General features: G+C 41.4%; 1 pseudogene; it reads right to left on the reverse strand.

Annotated features, from left to right (window-relative positions):
* Nucleotides 1-22,928, reverse strand: part of LOC120035235 — a 197,421-nt pseudogene that overhangs the window by 65,183 nt on the left and 109,310 nt on the right.

Consider the following 22,928-nt stretch of genomic DNA (forward strand, 5'->3'; position numbering starts at 1 on the left):
GCCAGTCCATAGCATCAATGCCTTCCTCTTGCAGGAACTGCTGACACACTCCAGCCACATGAGGTCTAGCATTGTCTTGCATTAGGAGGAACCCAGGGCCAACCGCACCAGCATATGGTCTCACAAGGGGTCTGAGGATCTCATCTCGGTACCTAATGGCAGTCAGGCTACCTCTGGCGAGCACATGGAGTGCTGTGCGGCCCCCCAAAGAAATGCCACCCCACACCATGACTGACCCACCGCCAAACCGGTAATGCTGGAGGATGTTGCAGGCAGCAGAACGTTCTCCACGGCGTCTCCAGACTCTGTCACGTCTGTCACATGTGCTCATGTGCTCAGTGTGAACCTGCTTTCATCTGTGAAGAGCACAGGGCGCCAGTGGCGAATTTGCCAATCTTGGTGTTCTCTGGCAAATGCCAAACATCCTGCACGGTGTTGGGCTGTAAGCACAACCCCCACCTGTGGACGTCGGGCCCTCATACCACCCTCATGGAGTCTGTTTCTGACCGTTTGAGCAGACACATGCACATTTGTGGCCTGCTGGAGGTAATTTTGCAGGGCTGTGGCAGTGCTCCACCTGCTCCTCCTTGCACAAAGGCGGAGGTAGCGGTCCTGCTGCTGGGTTGTTGCCCTCCTACGGCCTCCTCCACGTCTCCTGATGTACTGGCCTGTCTCCTGGTAGCGCCTCCATGCTCTGGACACTACGCTGACAGACACAGCAAACCTTCTTGCCACAGCTCGCATTGATGTGCCATCCTGGATGAGCTGCACTACCTGAGCCACTTGTGTGGGTTGTAGACTCCATCTCATGCTACCACTAGAGTGAAAGCACCGCCAGCATTCAAAAGTGACCAAAACATCAGCCAGGAAGCAAAGGAACTGAGAAGTGGTCTGTGATCACCACCTGCAGAACCACTCCTTTATTGGGGGTGTCTTGCTAATTGCCTATAATTTCCACCTTTTGTCTATTCCATTTGCACAACAGCATGTGAAATTCAATCAGTGTTGCTTCCTAAGTGGACAGTTTGATTTCACAGAAGTGTGATTGACTTGGAGTTAATTGTGTTGTTTAAGTGTTCCCTTTATTTTTTTGAGCAGTGTATATATATATATATACACACACACACAAACATAGGCTATGGGTCGTTCACATACATACAAATGTATCCTCTCTCACAATGAATAGCCAACATGTACTTTACACATTTCTTTACATTTTTATTGCAAATAAAATGTAAAAACAATCACAAATAATATTTTATATTATTAATTTCAAACAACGGCATTAGCGTGACAAGAACTTACCAGTCCAAAACAATGTCCTCTCCGTTCAAAATATAGGCCTCAGTTTCAGAATCATAGGAGTGATCGCTAATGGAGTCTTCCTCAAAAAACAGTTCTGTATCACTTTCACGATCAATTTCCTCTAAAATGTTGTCTACATTCGTATATCTAGTCTTAGATTTAGCTTTCCCTGACTTATTCGCCATGATGTTGGATAAATAAACAGCTGAAGATGCAAGTTGCCGAAATACTGCTGTGCGTAATAACTTCCGTTCCTTCCAGTTCTAAACGCAAAGGTAAAAGACACTCGTTACGCCTGCGTTTCATGTATGGGTTGGTCTTCAAACAAAGAACCATTTGATAGCCAACGAACAGAGGTAAATGGCACTATCTACCCAGCTAGATTTCAAGACGATGAGTGGTCATTGGGTTAAAATACAGTCAATCAACGAGACAGTGGTCATATAATTGGTGCACAATGAGCTCGTTACCCGTTGACTTCCAAACGTTTTTTTGCGGCTCAATACGTCCCGCGAAATGACCCATCAAGTTTGGTTGTGTTACAAACAAACAGTTGATTGCAAGGAAACCAAACATGACTGGATAACGTCAGGTTTAGTCAGTGTATTTAGGTCGGATGTTTCGTCAAATTTAATTAAATGAAATTCAACGACATAAGCATTCACAAAATGTTTCGTGTTAGGCTATAAAAAATGGATTTAACCGAACAAAAGACCATTCAGTGTGTAAAAATTAGCCTTGGGATTGCAAACAGAGCAAAATCTTCAAAGGTAAATGATTTATTTCAACGCAATCTGTGATAATGTTACGCTAGTGCTGGTTGAAAAAGTAGTTTGTTATGGAGCGTTGAGCTCAGATAATCGCATCCTATTCTTTCGCAGTAAATCCTTTTTTTAAATCTGACAACGCAGTTGGATTAGCAAGATTCTAGGCTTTTGAAGCATGTGAGATACTTGTATTTTCAGGAATGTTTAATATGACTATTTGTGGCGATCACCGTATGTTGTCTATTTTCAAACCCGGATCCGGGATCGGTAGTTAAGAGAAGTTAATTTTACCTCTATTTCTGCTTTTTGTTACTCCTCTCTTTGGCTGGAAAAATGGCTGTATTTTCCTGGCTTTAACCTAACATAATCGTTTGGTGTGCTTTCGTTGTAAAACCTTTTTGAAATCGGACACTTTGGCTGGATTTACAACAGGTGTATCTTTAAAATAGTGTGAAATACTTGTATGTTGGAGGAATTTAAATTATGGGATTTCTGTTTTGAATTTGGCGCCCGGCAGTTTCACTGGCTGTTGACGAGGTGGGACGCTACCGTCCCACATACCCTAGTGAGGTTAACAAGAAATTTGTGGAGTGGTTGAAAAACGAGTTATAATGACTCCAACCTAAGTGCATGTAAACTTCGACTGTGTATATAAATATATATATATAAAAAATATATATATAATATCAAATGAATATGCGACCATTTAAACAACTGCATTAGCATGAGAAGCAAAAACCTTTTTTACTTACTGGTCTAAAAGTGGATCTTTTCCTTCCAAAAACATTTCTTCTGCGCTGGAATCATAACTGTGGTCACTCACAGAGTCCTCATCCATTCCTTCTGTGTCACTCTCCTGGTCAATTTCTGCAATAATATCATCAAAATGTTTATACTTGGACTGAGATTTAGCTTTTCCACTCTTAGTAGCCATGTTTAACTTTTTCAGATTTGAGAAGTTTGTAGAAGAGAAGGAACTGCTGTGAAACGTAAACTACAGTGCGTCCTGTTTCCTTTCACCAGAGAATGAACTCTGTTGTGCACAGCTCTAGCATGATGGCTGTTTGTCCTACAAACGGCATTCACATACTGCTGGAAAGCCCAGCTCATTGGCTATCTAGCTAGGTTTCAAAACGATAGGTGGTCATTGGACCAAGACCCTTCATGGGCTAATTCAGGTGTTGTATAGCCAATACATCATGTAGAATGATGAAACAAGTTTGGTTGCCTTCTAGAGTGTCTGAAGATTGCACAGAAACCGAACTTGACCATGTTAAACAATGTTAGATTTCTAACAAAATTAGATTTCATAAAATTGTTTTGTTGCAAGTTGAGTCGGAATTCATGCAGAATGCTGTTTACAACATGGATGGTGTGAGGATATACAATACCATTCAAGAGTTCGGGGTCACTTAGAAATGTCCTTGTTTTTGAAAGAAAAGCAATTTTTTTGTCCATTTAAAATAACATCAAATTGATCATAAACACAATGTAGACATTGTTAATGTTAAAAATGACTATTGTAGCTGGAAATGGCTGATTATCTACATAGGCGTACAGAGGCCCATTATCAGCAACCATCACTCCTGTGTTCCAATGGCACGTTGTGTTACATAATCCAAGTTTCTCATTTTAAAAGGCTAATTGATCCATTTTGAGCCTGTAATCAAACCCACAAATGCTGATGCTCCACACACTCAACTGGTCTAAAGAAGGCCAGTTTTATTGATTCTTTAAATCAGCATAACAGTTTTCAGCTGTGCTAACATAATTGCAAAAGTGTTTTCTAATGATCAATTAGCCTTTTAAAATTATAAACTTGTATTAAGTAACACAAAGTGCCATTGGAACACAGGAGTGATGGTTGCTGATAATGGGCCTCTGTTTTATGGAATATCTACATGGGCGTACAATCTGCCATTTCCAGCTACAACAGTCATTTACAACATTAACAATGTTTACACTGTATTTCTGATCAATTTGATGTTATTTTATTGGACAAAAAATGTGCTTTTCTTTCAAAAATAAGGACATTTCTAATTGACCCCAAACTTTTCAACGGTAGTGTATATATAGAAATACACGGTTAAAATTTGTACCAATTGATTGGTCGAAAGAACAGGTGACTAAGTCAAACAAGATGTTTATTAGTCTGTGACAGCCCTACTAGTAAAAGATAACAGTCCATCTTCATGTCAACTAACACAACTCTGCTGGTTGTCCTGGTAACAGATACCAGTGGGCAGATCTATTGTATTTGTTCAAACTAAACTACAGCACTTACTTTGATGTGTCAAATCTGATCCTTTCTTCTCTTCTCCTCCTCTCACAGTTCCACTCAGCCCCGTTGTTTTCCTGCAGTCCACCAGCTGCACAGACAACCTCTTCATACCCAGCAGTACGGCGCTACCGGGAGAGGCACGAAACGGGGACTCCGGGAGGGTGGAAGGGCTAGCGTTGTCCTGGTAACTATAAAGAGGGGACACAGACACATATCATTATGGATGCTGATGCCACTGTTGTCATGAAGTGCTTTACAGAAACCCAGCCCAGACCCCGATAGAGCAAGCTGTATACTAGACCAAATCAAGCTGTACCATCTGGTGTTCTGATCTGGAGAGACTCTTCTCTGACTCGTCAGCATCAGGATGTTGTTGAGGCTCCCCAGAGGATCCACAATAGTCATGTCTCTCTCCTGTGTGAATGAGAACATCAAACAGACGGTAAACTTATGAACTTCTATTGCAATTACAGGGTGTTACAATAGGCATGAATATATGTCTAAAAAGGGCCTAAATTAGCCACTTTAATTATGCTTTTTTTGTGTGATCAGTGGTATAAAGTACTTAAGTAAAAAATACTTTAAAGTACGATTTAAGTAGTTTTTCAGGGAATCTGTACTTTACTATTTTTGACTAATTTGACTTTTACTTGTCTACATTCCTAAAGAAAATGATGTACTTTTTACTCCATACTTTTTCCCGGACACCCAAAAGTACTCATTACATTTTGAAGGCTTAGCTGGACAGGAAAATGGTCTAATTCACGCACTAATCAAGAGAACATCCCCGGTAATCATCACTGCCTCTGATCTGGCAGACTCACTAAACACACGTTTCAATTGTAGATTGTCTGAGAGTTGGAGTGTGTCCATGGCTATCCGTAAATTTTTTACATTTATTTTATTTCACCTTTATTTAACCAGGTAGGCAAATTGAGAACACGTTCTCATTTACAATTGCGACCTGGCCAAGATAAAGCAAAGCAGTTCGACACATACAACAACACATAGTTACACATGGAGTAAAACAAACATACAGTCAATAATACAGTGAAAAATAAGTCTATAGACAATATGAGCAAGTGAGGTGAGATAAGGGAGGTGAAGGCAAACAAAATATATACATAAATAAATAAAAATATAAAAAGGCCATGGTGGCGAAGTAAATACAATATAGCAAGTAAAAAAAAGAAAAAAAGTAGAGATAGTAGAGATAGAAAAAAGTAGAGATAGAAATAATGGGGAAATAAAAAGAAAAAAGAAAATGGCACCATCTGGTTTGCTTAATATAAGGAATTTGAAATTATTTATATACTTTTACTTTTGATACTAAAGTATATTTTAGACTTTTACTCAGGAAGTATTTTACTAGGTGACTCACTTTTACGTGAGTAATTTTCTATTCAGGTATCTTTACTTTTACTCAAGTATGACAATTGCGTACTTTTCCCACCACTGTGATGCAAATGTTAAAGGGCCGTTCCGCAAAATGGGTTCATTTTGGGTCCCTCTGATATTTTAAGTAGAAAAGATGCACTGTATATTATATTTTAAAAGCCTGTTAATTAGAATAAGTGCACTTTAATATAGACCATAGAGAATTCAATAAATACAATTTTTAAGTGCACAAAATATATGTACCAATGGCAGATTGCCCCTTAAACAATTCCTACAGTACTGAACAACATATCAAAGTGCAGGTATTCAGTAGAATGCCCCTTAAAAAACACAGTTCAACAACTGCTGTTTCATTACAATATGAATATGTAAATGTTGAATAAATACTTATATGATTAGGTAGTGTTTTAATACACATTTGCTCTGTTCATTTTTTACATTCGTTTTTATTTAGATGTGACGGTACTATTCCCTTAAAGCTACGCTCTTTAAGATACCAATAATCCTGTAAACCAGGGGTGGGCAACTCCAGTCCTCGGGGCCTGATTGATGTCACACTTTTTCTCCCTCCCTAGCAAACACAGCTGATTATTCAAACTGCATCCTAAACTGAAGATCATTAATTGTTGATTATTGGAGTCAGGTGTGTTAGCTGGGGCTGGGGCAAAACTGTGACACTAATCAGGCCCTCGAGGACTGGAATTTCCCAACCCCGCTGTAAACAATAGAGCAAATGCATCACATTCAAATAGCACTTGATTATCTGTAGTGCTTTACACTGAGTCTACAAAACATTAAGAACACCTGCTCCTTCCATGACATAAACTGACCAGGTGAATACAGGCTAAAGCTATGATCCCTTATTGATGTCAATAGTTAAATCCACTTCAATCAGTGTAGATGAAGGGGAGGAGACGGGTTAAATAAGGATTTGTAAGCCTTGAGACAACTGAGACATGGATTGTGTATGTGTATCATTCAGAGGGTGAATGGGGAAGACAAAATATTGAAGTGTCTTTGAACGGGGGATGGCAGTAGGTGCCAGGTGCACCGGTTTGTGTCAAGAACTGCAAAGTTGCTGGGTTTTTCCAGCTCAACAGTTTCAAATGTGTACTAAGAGTGGTCCACCATCCTAACAGTGCCGTTTAAGATGGGGCAGAACGATTTGTTTTTTTATGAGCATGGCCTTATTTCTATTACAGCATATTAGATGACTGTCATTCATATTCCGTTCACCCTGTTCAATGTAACAGCAATAGGTTTCGGCTACTACATGATACTAGAATTTTCCCTATACCCATCATGAGGTTGCTACAACCTAGCCTATGAATGAAAGTTTAGAATGTAGGGTCACACAGGTCGAGATACGTTTTTTAGGTGACAGACAGTGACACATGGACAGACAGTCGTGAAGACATCACCAACTAATTATCATGGTCCAAACACACCAAGACAGTCGTGAAGAGGGCACGACAACAAGTTTTCCACCTCGGGAGACTGAAAAGATTTGGCATGGGTCCCCAGATCCTCAAAAAGTTCTACAGCTGCACCATCGAGAGCATCCTGACCGGTTGCATCACCGCATGGTATGGCAACTGCTCGGCATCTGACCGTAATGCACTACAGAGGGTAGTGAACATCACTGGGGCCAAGCTTCCTGCCATCCAGGACCTATATAAAGAAAGCCCAAAAAATTGTCAGTCACCCAAGTCATAGACTGTTTTCTCTGCTCCCGCACGTCAAGCGGTACCGGAGCACCAAGTCTAGAACCAAAAGGCTCCTTAACAGCTTCTACCCCCAAGCCATAAGACTGCTGAACAATTAATCAATGGCCACCCGGACTATTTACATTGACCCCACCTCCATTTGTTTTGTACACAGCTGCTAGTTGCTGTTTATTATCTATGAAATGTCACTTCACCCCGACCTACATGTATAAATGACCTCGACTAACCTGTACCCCCGCACATTGACTCGGTACCAGTACCCCCTGTATATAGCCTTGTTATTGTTATTTTATTGTGTTACTTTTTATTATTTTTTACTTTTGGTCATTTGCTAATTTTCTTAACTCTTCTTGAACTGTACTGTTAGTTAAGGGCTTGTAAGTAAGCAATTCACTGTAAGGTCTACACTTGTTGTATTCGACGCATTTGACAAATAAAGTTTGATTTTATTTGACAAATTCAGGTATGTTTATCCCGTTTTTTTCTGTTTAAGAAACATTTGTCTCTAGAGAGTTGAAAACAGCAGGTCTGGGACAGGTAGCACCTCCGGTGAACAGGTCAGGGTTCCATAGCCGCAGGCAGAACAGTTGAAACTGGAGCAGCAGCACGGCCAGCTGGACTGGGGACAGCAAGGAGTCATCATGCCAGGTAGTCCTGAGGCATGGTCCTAGGGCTCAGGTCCTCCGAGAAAGAGAAAGAAAGAAAGAGAGAAAGAGAGAATTGGAGAGAGCATACTTAAATTCACACAGGACACCGGATAAGACAGGAGAAATACTCCAGATATAACAGACGACCCCAGCCCCTCGACACATAAACTACTGCAGCATAAATACTGGAGGCTGAGACAAGAGGGGTCAGGAGACACTGTGGCCCCATCCGATGATACCCCCGGACAGGGCCAAACAGGCAGGATATAACCCCACACCACTAGAGGGATATCTTCAACCACCAACTTACCATCCTGAGACAAGGCCGAGTATAGCCCACAAAGATCTTCGCCATGGCACATCCCAATGGGGGGTGCCAACCCATGAATTCGGCTGCACAGTATTGTCTCTTCTCGATGGCGGTTATGATATCGTTTCGTACCTTGAGCGGGGTTGAGGTGCACCCATGACCAGCTCGGAAACCACATTGCACAGCGGAGAAGGTTCATGCTGAAAGAGCTCTGATAGGTTGGAGGATGTCCTCCGGAAGTTGTCATAATTACTGTTTAAGTCTATGGAAGCCTTGAGAACCATGAGCCTCCTAGGTTTTGTATTGAAGTCAATGTACCCAGAGGAGGACGCAAAATATATGTTTTATTCAATTATTTGGTGATGTGATTATATTTAGTATAGTTTTATCCAAAAATTATTTTATTTGAATGTTTTACCAATTTATTTTCTTCTGAAACTCACTGAAAATCCCTTCCCACAATTATGTCATGTTGGCTCGATGTCCTTTGGGTGCAGTGGAGGCTTCTCAGTGTGGGAAGCATTGGAGTCAACATGTGCCAGCATCCCTGTGGAAGGCTTTGGACACTTTGAAGAGTTCATGCCCCAACAAATTGAGGCTCTTCTGAGGGAAAAGGAAGAGGTTCCTAGTCCATATTAGGACGTTTATTTCTCTCCAAATGTTTGGTATGATCAGTGTATATATATATAAAGAAAATATTGCATGACCAAAAGCACAATTCTATTTTTGTAAAAATGAGACAAGAGTACGAGCATATGTGTGTTCATGAACTTTAAGTAGCCTGTATTTGATGTGATATACTCCTTTCGAGACAGGATTTTGTCACGGCACAGATCTGGGGAAGTGTACCAAAACATTTCTGTAGCATTGAAGGTCTCCATCATCTTAAAAGGAAGAAATTTGAAACCACCAAGACCCTTCCTACTGCTGGCTGCCCGGCCAAACTGAACAATCGGGGGAGAAGGGCCTTGGTCAGGGAGGTAACCAAGAACCCAATGGTCACTCTGACAGAGCTCCTCTGTGGAGATGGGAGAACCTTCCAGAAGGACAACCATCTCTGCATCACTCCACCAAGCAGGACGTTATGGTAGAGTTGCCAGACGGAAGCCACTCCTCAGTAAAAGGCACATGAAAGCCAGCTTGGAGTTTGCCAAAAGGCACCTAAAGGACAATCAGAACATGAGTAACAAAATTCTCTGGTCTGATGAATGCCAAGGGTCACGTCTGGAGGAAACCTGGCACCATTCCTACGGTGAAGCATGGGGTTGGCAGCATCATGCTGTGGGGATGTTTTTCAGCGGCATGGACTGGGAGACTCGTCAGGTTCGAGGGAAAGATGAACAGAGCAAAATACAGAGAGATAATTTTTGAAAACTTGCTCCAGAGCACTCAGGACCTCAGACTGGGGCAAAGGTTAACCTTCCAATAGGACAACGACCCTACGCACAAAGCCAAGACAATGCAGGAGTGGCTTTGGGAGATGTCTCTGAATGTCCTTGAGGGGCCCAGCCAGAGCCCGGATTTGAACCCGATTTAACATCTCTGGAGAGACCTGAAAATAGCTTTGTAGTGACACTCCCCATCCAACCTGACAGAGTTTGAGAGGATCTGCAGAGAAGAATGGGAGAAACATGAGGCTCCTGCTGCTGCTGTCCTCAAGGGAAAATTGACAGATTTTTCACCTAGTTGTCTTTGGGATTCAAACCAGAGATCTTTCGGTTACTGGCCCAACACTAGTAACCGCTAGGCTACCTGCAGCAGGAGCCCCATGTTGACAGGAGAGCCCACCTTTATTTTTCCCTCATTATGAACATTCATATTGGTCAACAGTCAACCTATTGTGTGTATTGAACATTCATATTGGACTGTAGCAGCTAGCTAACTGGCTACCGATCAACCTATTGTGTGTATTGAACATTCATATTGGACTGTAGCAGCTAGCTAACTGGCAACCGATCAACCTATTGTGTGTATTGAACATTCATATTGGACTGTAGCAGCTAGCTAACTGGCTACCGATCAACCTATTGTGTGTATTGAACATTCATATTGGACTGTAGCAGCTAGCTAACTGGCTACCGATCAACCTATTGTGTGTATTGAACATTCATATTGGACTGTAGCAGCTAACTAACTGACTACTGATCAACCTATTGTGTGTTGAACATTCATATTGGACTGTAGCAGCTAGCTAACTGGCTACCGATCAACCTATTGTGTTCATTGAATATTCATATTGGACTGTAGCAGCTAGCTATCTGGCTACTGATCAACCTATTGTGTGTATTGAACATTCATATTGGATTGTAGCAGCTAGCTAACTGACTACTGATCAACCTATTGTGTGTATTGAACATTCATATTGGACTATAGCAGCTAGCTAACTGACTACTGATCAACCTATTGTGTGTATTGAACATTCATATTGGACTGTAGCAGCTAACTAACTGGCTACTGATCAACCTAGTGTGTGTATTGAATATTCATATTGGACTGTAGCAGCTAGCTATCTGGCTAACGATCAACCTATTGTATGTATTGAACATTCATATTGGACTGTAGCAGCTAGCTAACTGGCTACTGATCAACCTATTGTGTGTATTGAACATTCATATTGGACTGTCTTACCTGTAGAGTAGCACCACCACCCATCAGCCCATTCTCTTCTTGACGTCAAAGCTGCAGTGTATTGTTGGTATAGTTTTTGATGAATAATAATTCAAATTGTGAAGATAGAAGTGTACAATTTATATATATATTTAATCAACTTCAAGATACTGTTTGCCTCTATGCAGATGTAGAAGCTGAATAGGAATATACATTATCAATAAATAGTTGATTGTTCTTTTTTCACATCATACTAAGAATACTGAGCCACAACCTGTACATGTGACCATACTATTCCTTTAAAGCCCCTCTGTCAGATATAAATCATCAGAGTGGGAAACCAACTGACATGGAAACAATGCAGCAAATGGATCACTATCAGAGTGTATTATGACATCAGATAGAACTACTCAGACATTCCAAATCAGGCTTCATCCATATCATGAAGGTGGATATTGATCCAACCATTTCAAAAGTAATGACCGGGCTGACGGAAACAGGATATACCTGTACACTTTTATTAATGCAGACAGACAATTTGTTAGTTTGTTTGACATGGTGGGGTCTTTTTGTGTCAGTAAAAATGTATGAGCAAGAAATGGCGGTGGAAACTAATTTATCCACAAATATTTATATATTAACCATCACATCTTATTTAACTTGGAGTCACGTGATGATATGTTGTGTGGTCCTCCCTCTACGACTTGGGAAACCATGCAGTTTATTAGGCTACAGACAAAATAAGTTATGAACTTCACAGGGTGGTGAAACTGCATGTGATGAGCTTGATGCTCCTTTCCAATACATTTTGTTGGTCTTATTCTGCCATTTGACAAATAAAATAATATCTCTCTCATCCATAATAATCTTATCATGTAGGTACCCTACCATCACTGTATCTGTGTGCTGCAGGCTACAGTGCACGGGACAAGAGCACGTTTTCTATTTTACACAAGTTTTTAAAACCATCAGGAGAGTTGAAAATGTGATGAAAACCAATTTAACTTGTATTTTTCATTCGGTACATGTGAATTTAACAGCAAACGTTATTCTTCTTGTGCACTACGTCATAACGCAACGCCTTTAATCCACAATAAGTCTGTTTGATGCAAATATTTCTGATGGGAAAATGTGTATATTGTTTTATGCAGATTTGAGAATATTCACATGGAAATCTGGTGCAAATTACATGGAAACTTAGCTACTAAGGTGGATATTGATCCAACACCTGCTACTTATTCAAACCAGCCCACTGGGCACAGACGTCAGTTCAACATCTAGTTTCTATTTACATTTCTTTGAGTCGTGAATTCAACATGAAATCAACACAAAATGTCACCTGTCATTGGATTTAGGTTGCCAGTTCGTGAAAAATTAAAAATACCTGATGTTCATGGCTTTTTACAAATCCAATCAGTTTTCCACATTGATCAAACATCATCACATGGATTTGTTTTGTTGAAATGACATGGAAACAAAGTTTATTCAACCAGTGGGAGGTTTGTAAATGACCCCAGGAAAATAAAACAAAGAACTCTTCATTGAGACAATGATAAACAGCAATCCGTGGGAGAGTTGAGGTGGATATTATAAAATAAGGATCTGCTGGTGTCCAAGTCAAACCAAGATTCTCTATTTCTGAGCTCAGAGAGAATAACAGAGTTACACAGCGCAGTGTAGACAGTCTAAATTCCTGAAGCATTGGGTGATGAGCACATATCTTTATAGTTTCCTGTTCCTGGGAGGGACTTTATTCATACAAGGACGCAGGTGCAGCTGGTTTGCAACGCAGGATGATACTCCCAGGAACAGGAGATTATAATAGGACAGTTTCACAAGGTTAGTCTGTGGTGGTTAATTTCTGTATTACCAAATGAGGAGAGACAAACTTCACACACCAATCAGTTATACTTAAAAACTTCACACACCAATCAGAGTTATACTTAAACTACATCTTTAATAATAAGATCTTTGCAATGACTTTCAACAATTCACTATTTCTAATGAACCGTTGAGTGGCAACACAATGGCTACTGAGATCTTTTATAGCAAAGATCCACCCCCTAGTCGATATAACAAACCACAGATATTAGGAACAGTTTACAAAGTGAGACTTTATAATGAGAAAGGAGTATCCCGTAGCCAGATAGCATTCGCTATAATTTATTATTCAGTTTGGTCCCTAAAACAAGGTTCTAATCTCGTACCTGGTACTTCATAGCACAAAAACACCAACTCATCCAATGGCATAACTCAATTGTCAACTCTAGATACTCCCATCTCAAGTAAAACCCCTTCTTGACCCCACTCCTGGACACGCTCACTGAGGGGAGTGAGCCTCTAGGTCATACACTATCCCAGGATAAGTGCAACATCAGAGAGGACATACAATGGTTCCAGACACTGCCATACACCTACCCCCAATGCCAAAGGAGGGAGTGACTTGCGCACAGACATTGTGGAAACCAGTAATTGGTTCCCCATTAATCACACCATCCCTTCACATAGTTTAACAGATACATTCACATATGAAGACAATGTTCCCTCCTGTCCTCTTCCCTTCCTGATATTCTGCATAGCACCAGGGACATGTGAAAGACAAGCCTGACTTCTCCCCTCTCTGGGCCCCAGGTGACTGAGCCCCAGCTGAGGGAAGAAGTGCAACTGCCATCACCAGAGTCCGAAGGGATACATTCTAATAACAAGTATATCACATCAGCATATTATGCAGATAAGACATCTTAATTATCTATGTTACCCAACTAATTCTGATTCATCCACCACAAGTCACATACTCAGATATGTGGACACATACAATTAACATTTTGCATTACAGAGTCTGTGAACATTTTCATTTCATTAAATCATCAGTGGGCCAACATTGCAAATGTAAACAACGGAAAAATGCATCACCTCCAAATATCACTTGATTATCTGCAGTGCTGGAGGAATGACACGCAGATAAACACACACACAGTGTCAGAGTTTAAAAAAGGACCATTTAAAACAGAAGGAATCTGACCTACTCTATATTCAAACTCCATATTCAATTAATGTTTTCTAATAAAAACATACAAATATATGTTTTAGTATACTTTGTACAATTCAAGTTCTTATGGTAAAAACAGGTAATCATTATCAGTCAACAATATAAGACAGCAAGTCCCCTGTGTGTATTCTCTCATGCCATTTCAGCTCCCCCCGGCTGGTTGAAACTCATTCCACATTGGGAGCAGCGGTAAGGCTTCTCCCTGTGTGTATTCTCTCATGTTTTTTCAGATCCCCTGACCGGCCGAAAAACTTTCCACACTGAGAGCAGTGGTAAGGCTTCTGCCCTGTGTGTATTCTCTCATGTTTTTTCAGATCCCCCAAATCGTTAAAACTCGTTCCACACAAGGAGCAGTGGTAAGGCTTCTCCCCTGTGTGTATTCTCTCATGCCGTTTCAGATTCCACAGATTTCCACACTGGGAGCAGTGGTAAGGCTTCTCACCTGTGTGTATTCTCTCATGTTTTTTCAGATTCCCTGACCGGTTAAAACTCTTTCCACACAAGGAGCAGTGGTAAGGCTTCTCCCCTGTGTGTATTCTCTCATGCCGTTTCAGATTCGCCGGCTGGCTGAAACCCTTTCCACACTGGGAGCAGTGGTAAGGCTTCTCACCTGTGTGTATTCTCTCATGTTTTTTCAGATTCCCTGACCGGTTAAAACTCTTTCCACACTGCGAGCAGTGGTAAGGCTTCTCACCTGTGTGTATTCTCTCATGTCGGTACAGGTCCTTTAACTTGTTAAAACACTTGCCACACTGCAAGCAGTGGTAAGAATTCTCCACTGTGTGTATTCTCTCGTGTTCTTTCAGATTCCCTAACTGTTTAAAACCCTTTCCACACTGGGAGCAGTGGTAAGGCTTCTGCCCTGTGTGTTTTCTCTCATGTTTTTTCAGCTCCCCCGGCCGGTTGAAACACTTTCCACACTGGGAGCAGTGGTAAGGCTTCTCCCCTGTGTGTATTCTCTCGTGTTTTTTCAGGTTCCCTAAATCGCTAAAACTCTTTTCGCACTGGGAGCAGTGGTAAGGCTTCTCCCCTGTGTGTATTCTCTCATGCCGTTTCAGATTCGCCGACTGGCTGAAACCCTTTCCGCACTGGGAGCAGTGGTAAGGCTTCTCACCTGTGTGTATACTCTCGTGTTCTTTCAGATTCCCTAACTGTTTAAAACACTTGTCACACTGGGAGCAGTGGTAAGGCTTCTCCCCTGTGTGTATTCTCTCATGTTTTTTCAGCTCCCCCGGCCGGTTGAAACACTTTCCACACTGGGAGCAGTGGTAAGGCTTCTCCCCTGTGTGTATTCTCTCATGCCGTTTCAGATTCGCCGACTGGCTGAAACCCTTTCCACACTGGGAGCAGTGGCAAGGCTTCTCACCTGTGTGTATTATCTCATGAACTTTCAGGGTACTTAAATGGTTGAAACACTTTCCACAGTGGGAACACTGGTGTCTTCTTGTTGGTTTGGACGTCCCTGGCTCTGGTTCCTCTGAGTCTGGTCTTTCTCCTGCCAAAGACAGTGTGTTTAAAAAAAAAGAGACCTGAATGAAACCTCCACATGATAAATAGGCCTTGCTACGGGGGTAAATCCTAATCAGATCGCTCAATAACCTAAGGCCAGTTTTAACAATCTTGGTGTGATTTTAAAACAAATGTTGTGGAGTTTCCTGGTAATTACTGATAATGTTTACATTACTTATTTATTCATTCTGTTTTACAAGTCAGAACACAAAAAACTAAACCGTTCTTGGACACTCAAGACACAGACGTCGCTTAATTCCAATCGAGCAGGTGGTTCTAAATATATAACTTTCATAGCTGTATGATACAGAATGCGACCTACAGTCGTGGCCAAAAGTTTTGAGAATGACACAAATATTAATTTCCACAAAGTTTGCTGCTTCAGTGTCTTCAGATATTTTTGTCAGATGTTACAATGAAATACTGAAGTATAATTACAAGCATTTCATAAGTGTCAAAGGCTTTTATTGGCAATGACATGGAGTTGATGCAAAGAGTCAATATTTGCAGTGTTGACCCTTCTTTTGCAAGACCTCTGCAATCCACCCTGGTGTCAATTAACTTCTGGGCCACATCCTGTGATGGCAGCCCATTCTTGCATAATCAATGCTTGGAGTTTGTCAGAATTTGTGGGTTTTTGTTTGTCCACCCGCCTCTTGAGGATTGACCACAAGTTCTCATTGGGATTAAGGTCTGGGGAGATTCCTGGCCCTGGACCCAAAATATTGATGTTTTGTTCCCTGTGCCACTTATCACGTTTGCCTTATGGCAAGGTGCTCCTTCATGCTGGAAAAGACATTGTTCGTCACCGAACTGTTACTGGATGGTTGGGAGAAGTTGCTCTCGGAGGATGTGTTGGTAGCATTCCTTATTCATGGCTGTGTTCTTAGGCAACATTGTGAGTGAGCCCACACCCTTGGCTGAAAAGCAACCCCACACATGAATGGTCTCAGGATGCTTTACCATTGGCAATGACACAGGACTGATGGAAGCGCTCACCTTGTCTTCTCAGGACAAGCTTTTTTCCAGATGCCCCAAACAATCGAAAAGGGGATTTATCAGAGAAAATTACTTTACCCCAGTCCTCAGCAGTCCAATCCCTGTACCTTTTGCAGAATATCAGTCTGTGTGCAGATGCACTCACACCTGCCTGCTGCTATTCCTGAGCAAGCTCTGTACTGGTGGTGCCCCGATCCCGCTGCTGAATCAACTTTAGGAGACGGTCCTGGCGCTTGCTGGACTTTCTTGGGTGCCCTGAAGCCTTCTTCACAACAATTAAACCGCTCCGAAGCCTTCTTCACAACAATTGAACCGCTCTCCTTGAAGTTATCGATGATCCGATAAAGGGTTGATTTAGGTGCAATCTTACTGGCAGCAATATCCTTGCCTGTGAAGCCTTTTTTGTGCAAAGCAATGATGACGGCACGTGTTTCCTTGCAGGTAACCATGGGTGACAGGAAGAACAATGATTCCAAGCATCACCCTCCTTTTGAAGCTTCCAGTTTTGGGGGGGGATTCTGTTCATTTGCATGGCAAAGAGGGACTTTGCAATTAATTACAATTCATCTGATCACTCTTCATAACATTCTGGAGTATATGCAAATTGCCATCATACAAACTGAGGCAGCAGACTGAAAATTCATATTTATGTCATTCTCAAAATTTTTGGCCACAACTGTACACACTCCTTAAACATAAAATAAGTAAATAAGTAATTTTAAGTGGAAGTCCAAAATTTGTTTTTACGTGAAAGACACAAAGCACATCAGTAAAATCTCCCCGTTGTCGAAAGGGTTCGACGCCTGCTGTTTAAATGGCCCAGTTTCTTATTTAGACGTTCACAGATTTTCAACATTTTGACTATCGCTGATGTCCTATTTTGGGGAAAGTAAAAAATAAAGTGAAATATTTGGGAAGATGTTCCTAAAACTGAGAGTAACTACAATAAACAAAAATATTAACGCAACATGTATATTGTTGGATGTTTCATGAGCTGAAAAAAAGATGGCAGAATTTTTTACATCCCTGTTAGTTAACATTTATTCTTTGCCAAGATAATCCATCCACCTGACAGGTGTGGCATATCAAGCTGATTAAACAGCATGATCATTACACAGGTGCACCTTGTGCTGGGGAGAATAAAGGTCACTAAAATGTGCAGTTCTGTCACACAACACAATGCCACAGATGTCTCAAGTTTTGAGGGAGCGTGCAATTGGCATGCTGACTGCAGGAATATCCACTGGAGCTGTTACCAGATAATTGAATGTTATAATCTCTACAAGAAGCCGCCTCCAACGTCATTTTAGAGAATTTGGCAGTACATCCAACTGGCCTCACAACCACAGACCACATATAACGACGCCAGCCCAGGACCTCCACATTGTCTGAGACCAGCCACCAGAGTTGTATTTCCTCTTTGTAATGAAGCCCTTTTGTGGGGAAAAACTCATTCTGATTGGCTGGGCCTGGCTCCGCAATGGGTGGGCGTATGCCCTCCAGGGCCCACCAATGGCTGTGCCCCTGCCCAGTTATGTAAAGTCCATAGATCAGGGCCTCGTTTATTTATTTACAATCACTGACTCATATAAACTGTAAATCGTTGTTTATATTTTGGTTCAGTATACACACACACACAGTGCATTCGTTAAAAACTTCTCTAGGATAGGGGGCAGCATTTTCACGTTTGGATGAAAAGCATATCCAAATTAAACTGCCAGCTACTCATCCCCAGAAGATAAGATATGCATATTATTAGTAGTATTGGATAGAAACACTCATGTTTCTAAAACTGTTTGAATGATGTCTGTGAGTATAACAGAACTCCTATGGCAGGCGAAAACCTGAGAAAAATCCAACCAGGAAGTGGGAAATCTGATGTTTGTAGTTTTCAACTCATTGCCTATCGAATGTACAGTGTCTATGGGGTCATATTGCACTTCCTAAGGCTTCAACTAGATGTCAACAGTCTTAGAACATTGTTTGAGGCTTCTACTGTGAAGGAGGGGGGAATGAGAGCTGTTTCAACCAGAGGTCTGCCAGAGTGGCATGAGCTGGTCATGCGCCTACACGTGAGAGCGACCTGCATTCCATTGCAATTCTAAAGACAAAGGAATTCGCTGGTTGGAACATTATTGAAGATTTATGTTAAAAACATCCTAAAGATTGATTCTATACATCGTTTGACATTTTTCTACGAACTGTAATATACATTTTTGAACTTTTCATCGGAACTTTCGCCTGGACTTGCCCGCGGCTCGTGAGTTTGGATTTGTTTACCAAACGCGCTAACAAAAGGAGGTATTTGGACATAAATGTTGGACTTATTCGAACAAAACAAACATTTATTGTTGAACTGGGATTCCTGGGAGTGCATTCTGATGAAGATCATCAAAGCAAATATTTAAAACGCTATTTCTGACTCAACAACATGGCGGGTATCTGCATGGCTTGTGTCTGAGCGCCGTACTCGGATTATTGCATGGTTTGCTTTTTCCGTAAAGCTTTTTTGAAATCTGACACAGCGGTTGCATTAAGGAGAAGTACATCTATAATGCTGTGCATAATACTTGTATCTTTTATCAACATGTTTATTATGAGTATTTCTGTAAATTGATGTGCCTCTGAAAATTTGCCGGATGTTTTCGATGCACAACATTACTGACCATGAAGCGCCAATGTAAACTGAGATTTTTGGATAGAAATATGAACTTTATCGAACAAAACATACATGTATTGTGTAACATGAAGTCCTATAAGTGCCATCTTATGAAGATCATCAAAGGTTAGTGATAAATTTAATTTAATCTATATTTCTGCTTTTTGTGACTCCTCTCTTTGGCTGGAAAATGGCTGTGTGTGTTTTTGTGACTAGGCTCTGACCTAACATAATTATATGGTGTGCTTTCACTGTAAAGCTTTTTTTGAAATCGGACACGATGGGTAGATTAACAAGAAGTTAAGCTTTAATTTGGTGTATTGCACTTGTGAATGCATCAAAGTTACATATTTCTAAAAAATATTTTTGAATTTAGCGCTCTGCCTTTTCAGCGGAATGTTGTCGAGGGGTTCCACTAGCCATAAGAAGTTTTAAGACTCCATAATGTTTCATCATTAGATGCTACAGTCCTCCTTTAAGACTCCATAATGTTTCATCATTAGATGCTACAGTCCTCCTTCAAGACTCCATAATGTATAATCATTAGATGCTACAGTTCTCCTCTAAGACCCCATAATGTATAATCCTTAGCTGCTACAGTCCTCCTTTAAGACTCCATAATGTATAATCATTAGATGCTACAGTCCTCCTTTAAGACCCCATAATGTATAATCATTAGATGCTACAGTCCTCCTTCAAGACTCCATAATGTATAATCATTAGATGCTACAGTCCTCCTTCAAGACTCCATAATGTTTCATCATTAGATGCTACAGTCCTCCTTTAAGACCCCATAATGTATAATCATTAGATGCTACAGACCTCCTTCAAGACACCATAATGTTTCATCATTAGATGCTACAGGCTACAAATCAACAATGGGTGTAATATGAATCTTTACCACTTGCTCTGTAATATGAGTAGTATTCGGATTTCATTCAAACATTTCTTACATGAATATTGAAAATATAAATGTTGATTTTTGTATATATTGTTGAATATAATATACTGTAAGGGTATATCAATTCCAGGATCTCTGCTAGTGTTAAAGTTATGGGCCATTATATACAGAGAAATTGTGGCGAAATCCTGCACGACTACGCTAAACTTGCCACGGTTTTGAAAATAGAATTCAGTGGTTCTGCGACTCGCAAACACGACAGCTCGTTGGCTAACAATATCAGACAAGCTCAAAATGAACACCCACAGACCTACTATCACCTGCTTCGTTCAGCTTACTTTGGCATGCTCACTGAAACGGGAATGGAAGACCTATTACCATTCAAACAACTGTTTCTGTCAAACATCTACTTCATCAACTACTTGGGCCCTACTGCCCACATTGGGTTGCCAATCTCGACGCTCTGAGAGCTTGTAAGCACCGCTTTTGAAGCATCAAAAGCAAGCCGGGCTAAGAGCCCGGACACCTCGACTTTCGAGCTTAGGCGGGAACCATCACTCCAATTAGAAGGTGCAGCATTAGGGACAGGTGCGGTAAAAGATGACGATCAAAGGGGATGGCAACCAAGTAACCACCACACTGACAACCACTGCAGTAACAATAGCTATGATGAACGTCCCCAATCTAACAGGTCCCGTAGAGATCAACTTGGCCGATATGTCCCTGCGCCTAACCCTCACAAAGGGTCAGGACACAAGAGTAACAAGCGCAACAAAGTATTCAACAATGATCTAAACCCTAAGCGAAATGATATAGAAACTCTGATAAGAGATGTACTGCATCGTAAGAAATTTGAGAAAGAGGACGACATAACTAGGCGTAAAATTGTTGGGAACCAAGTCAGCCGAAACTAACGCAATTCGAGAGGACGTCAACATTTCCATTACCCCCGCCCCCACTCCAATCCCTGTCCAGGGACCACTCGTTCTAGATAAGCAGCTTTGCAACAGATGATTCCTCTCCCATTCCGATAGAGGACCCACTGGGTCACATAGGTGAGTTATTCGTCTTGGAAATCGACACAGATTACAAACCGCTCGGTACTCCCAACCCACTCCATTATGTTGGGGATATGATGAGAAAACCCAACTCGAACAGGCCATACCTTAGAACAGTCCTGGAGGACTGTTTGACCTGTCACGCTCTCATAGATTCGGGTTTGACAATTTCACTCATATCCGAAACCTTGCTGGATGAACTAAAAGGGGCAGTGGACCCAACAAACCGTTGGTTGAAAACGGAACGTTGCGACACGAAGCTTAGGGGTTTCACCGAAGCTACCTCGCCACTAACCAAGTGTCTCCTACTTAAACTCAACTTCGAAAGCGATTACCATCGACATCGAACGGATGCTTATTGGGATAGATTTAATTGACCGTTTGGTACCACTAATGGATTGGAAAACCAACCAAATCTGGTGACAAATATGTATGCCAACTCCGTTGACTTCCCCGCATTCTTCCAAGGCTATCTGTCATACATTGCGCAACGGCGTGGGTTCGACGTCAGCATCTGCCACAAACCCGGTGAACTTGGTCATGAGTTCGCCATTGGTGACAAATGACAAGGTGAGTTCAACTCGGAACTTAACCGAACATGAGGTTTTCCTGTGTGGCTTGGGTGATTCACCAGCAGACACATACCGACCTCCTCTGATAGGGGGCGTGTGCCTAAACGACACTATGGTTGAGGATGCCAGACTGGCAACCTTGTCAGGAAAATCTGCAATCAGTTTGGAAATGATCAACGATGCTTGTGTAAATGTGATTTTCAGAGTATTTCTGTTATATGACCATATCCCCCGTGCATCCCGCGAATCCCCCATGCATCCCGCAAAGGCGGAGGTGTTGCTAACATTTACGATAGCAAATTTCAATTCACAAAAAAAAAGACGTTTTCGTCTTTTGAGCTTCTAGTCATGAAATCTATGCAGCCTACTCAATCACTTTTTATAGCTACTGTTTACAGGCCTCCTGGTTCATATACAGCATTCCTCTCTGAGTTCCCTGAATTCCTATCAGACCTTGTAGTCATAGCAGATCATATTCTAATTTTTGGTGATTTTAATATTCATGTGGAGAAGTCCACAGACCCACTCCAAAAGTCTTTCGGAGCCATCATCGACTCAGTGGGTTTTGTCCAACATGTCTCTGGACCTACTCACTGCCACAGTCATACTCTGGACCTAGTTTTGTCCCATGGAATAAATGTTGTAGATCTTAATGTTTTTTCACATAATCCTGGACTATCGGACCACCATTTTATTACGTTTGCAATCGCAACAAATAATCTGCTCAGACCCCAACCAAGGAGCATCAAAAGTCGTGCTATAAATTCTCAGACAACACAAAAATTCCTTGATGCCCTTCCAGACTCCTTCTGCCTACCCAAGGACGTCAGAGGACAAAAATCAGTTAACCACCTAACTGAGGAACTCAATTTAACCTTGCGCAATACCCTAGATGCAGTTGCACCCCTAAAAACAAAAAACATTTGTCATAAGAAACTAGCTCCCTGGTAAACAGAAAATACCCGAGCTTTGAAGCAAGCTTCCAGAAAATTGGAACGAAATGGGGCCACACCAAACTTTAAGTCTTCCGACTAGCTTGGAAAGACAGTACCGTGCAGTACCGAAGAGCCCTCACTGCTGCTCGATCATCCTACTTTTCCAACTTAATTGAGGAAAATAAGAACAATCCAAAATGTATT

This window comes from Salvelinus namaycush, unplaced genomic scaffold (genome assembly GCF_016432855.1).
Source record: "Salvelinus namaycush isolate Seneca unplaced genomic scaffold, SaNama_1.0 Scaffold10, whole genome shotgun sequence".
Lineage (NCBI taxonomy): Eukaryota > Metazoa > Chordata > Actinopteri > Salmoniformes > Salmonidae > Salvelinus > Salvelinus namaycush.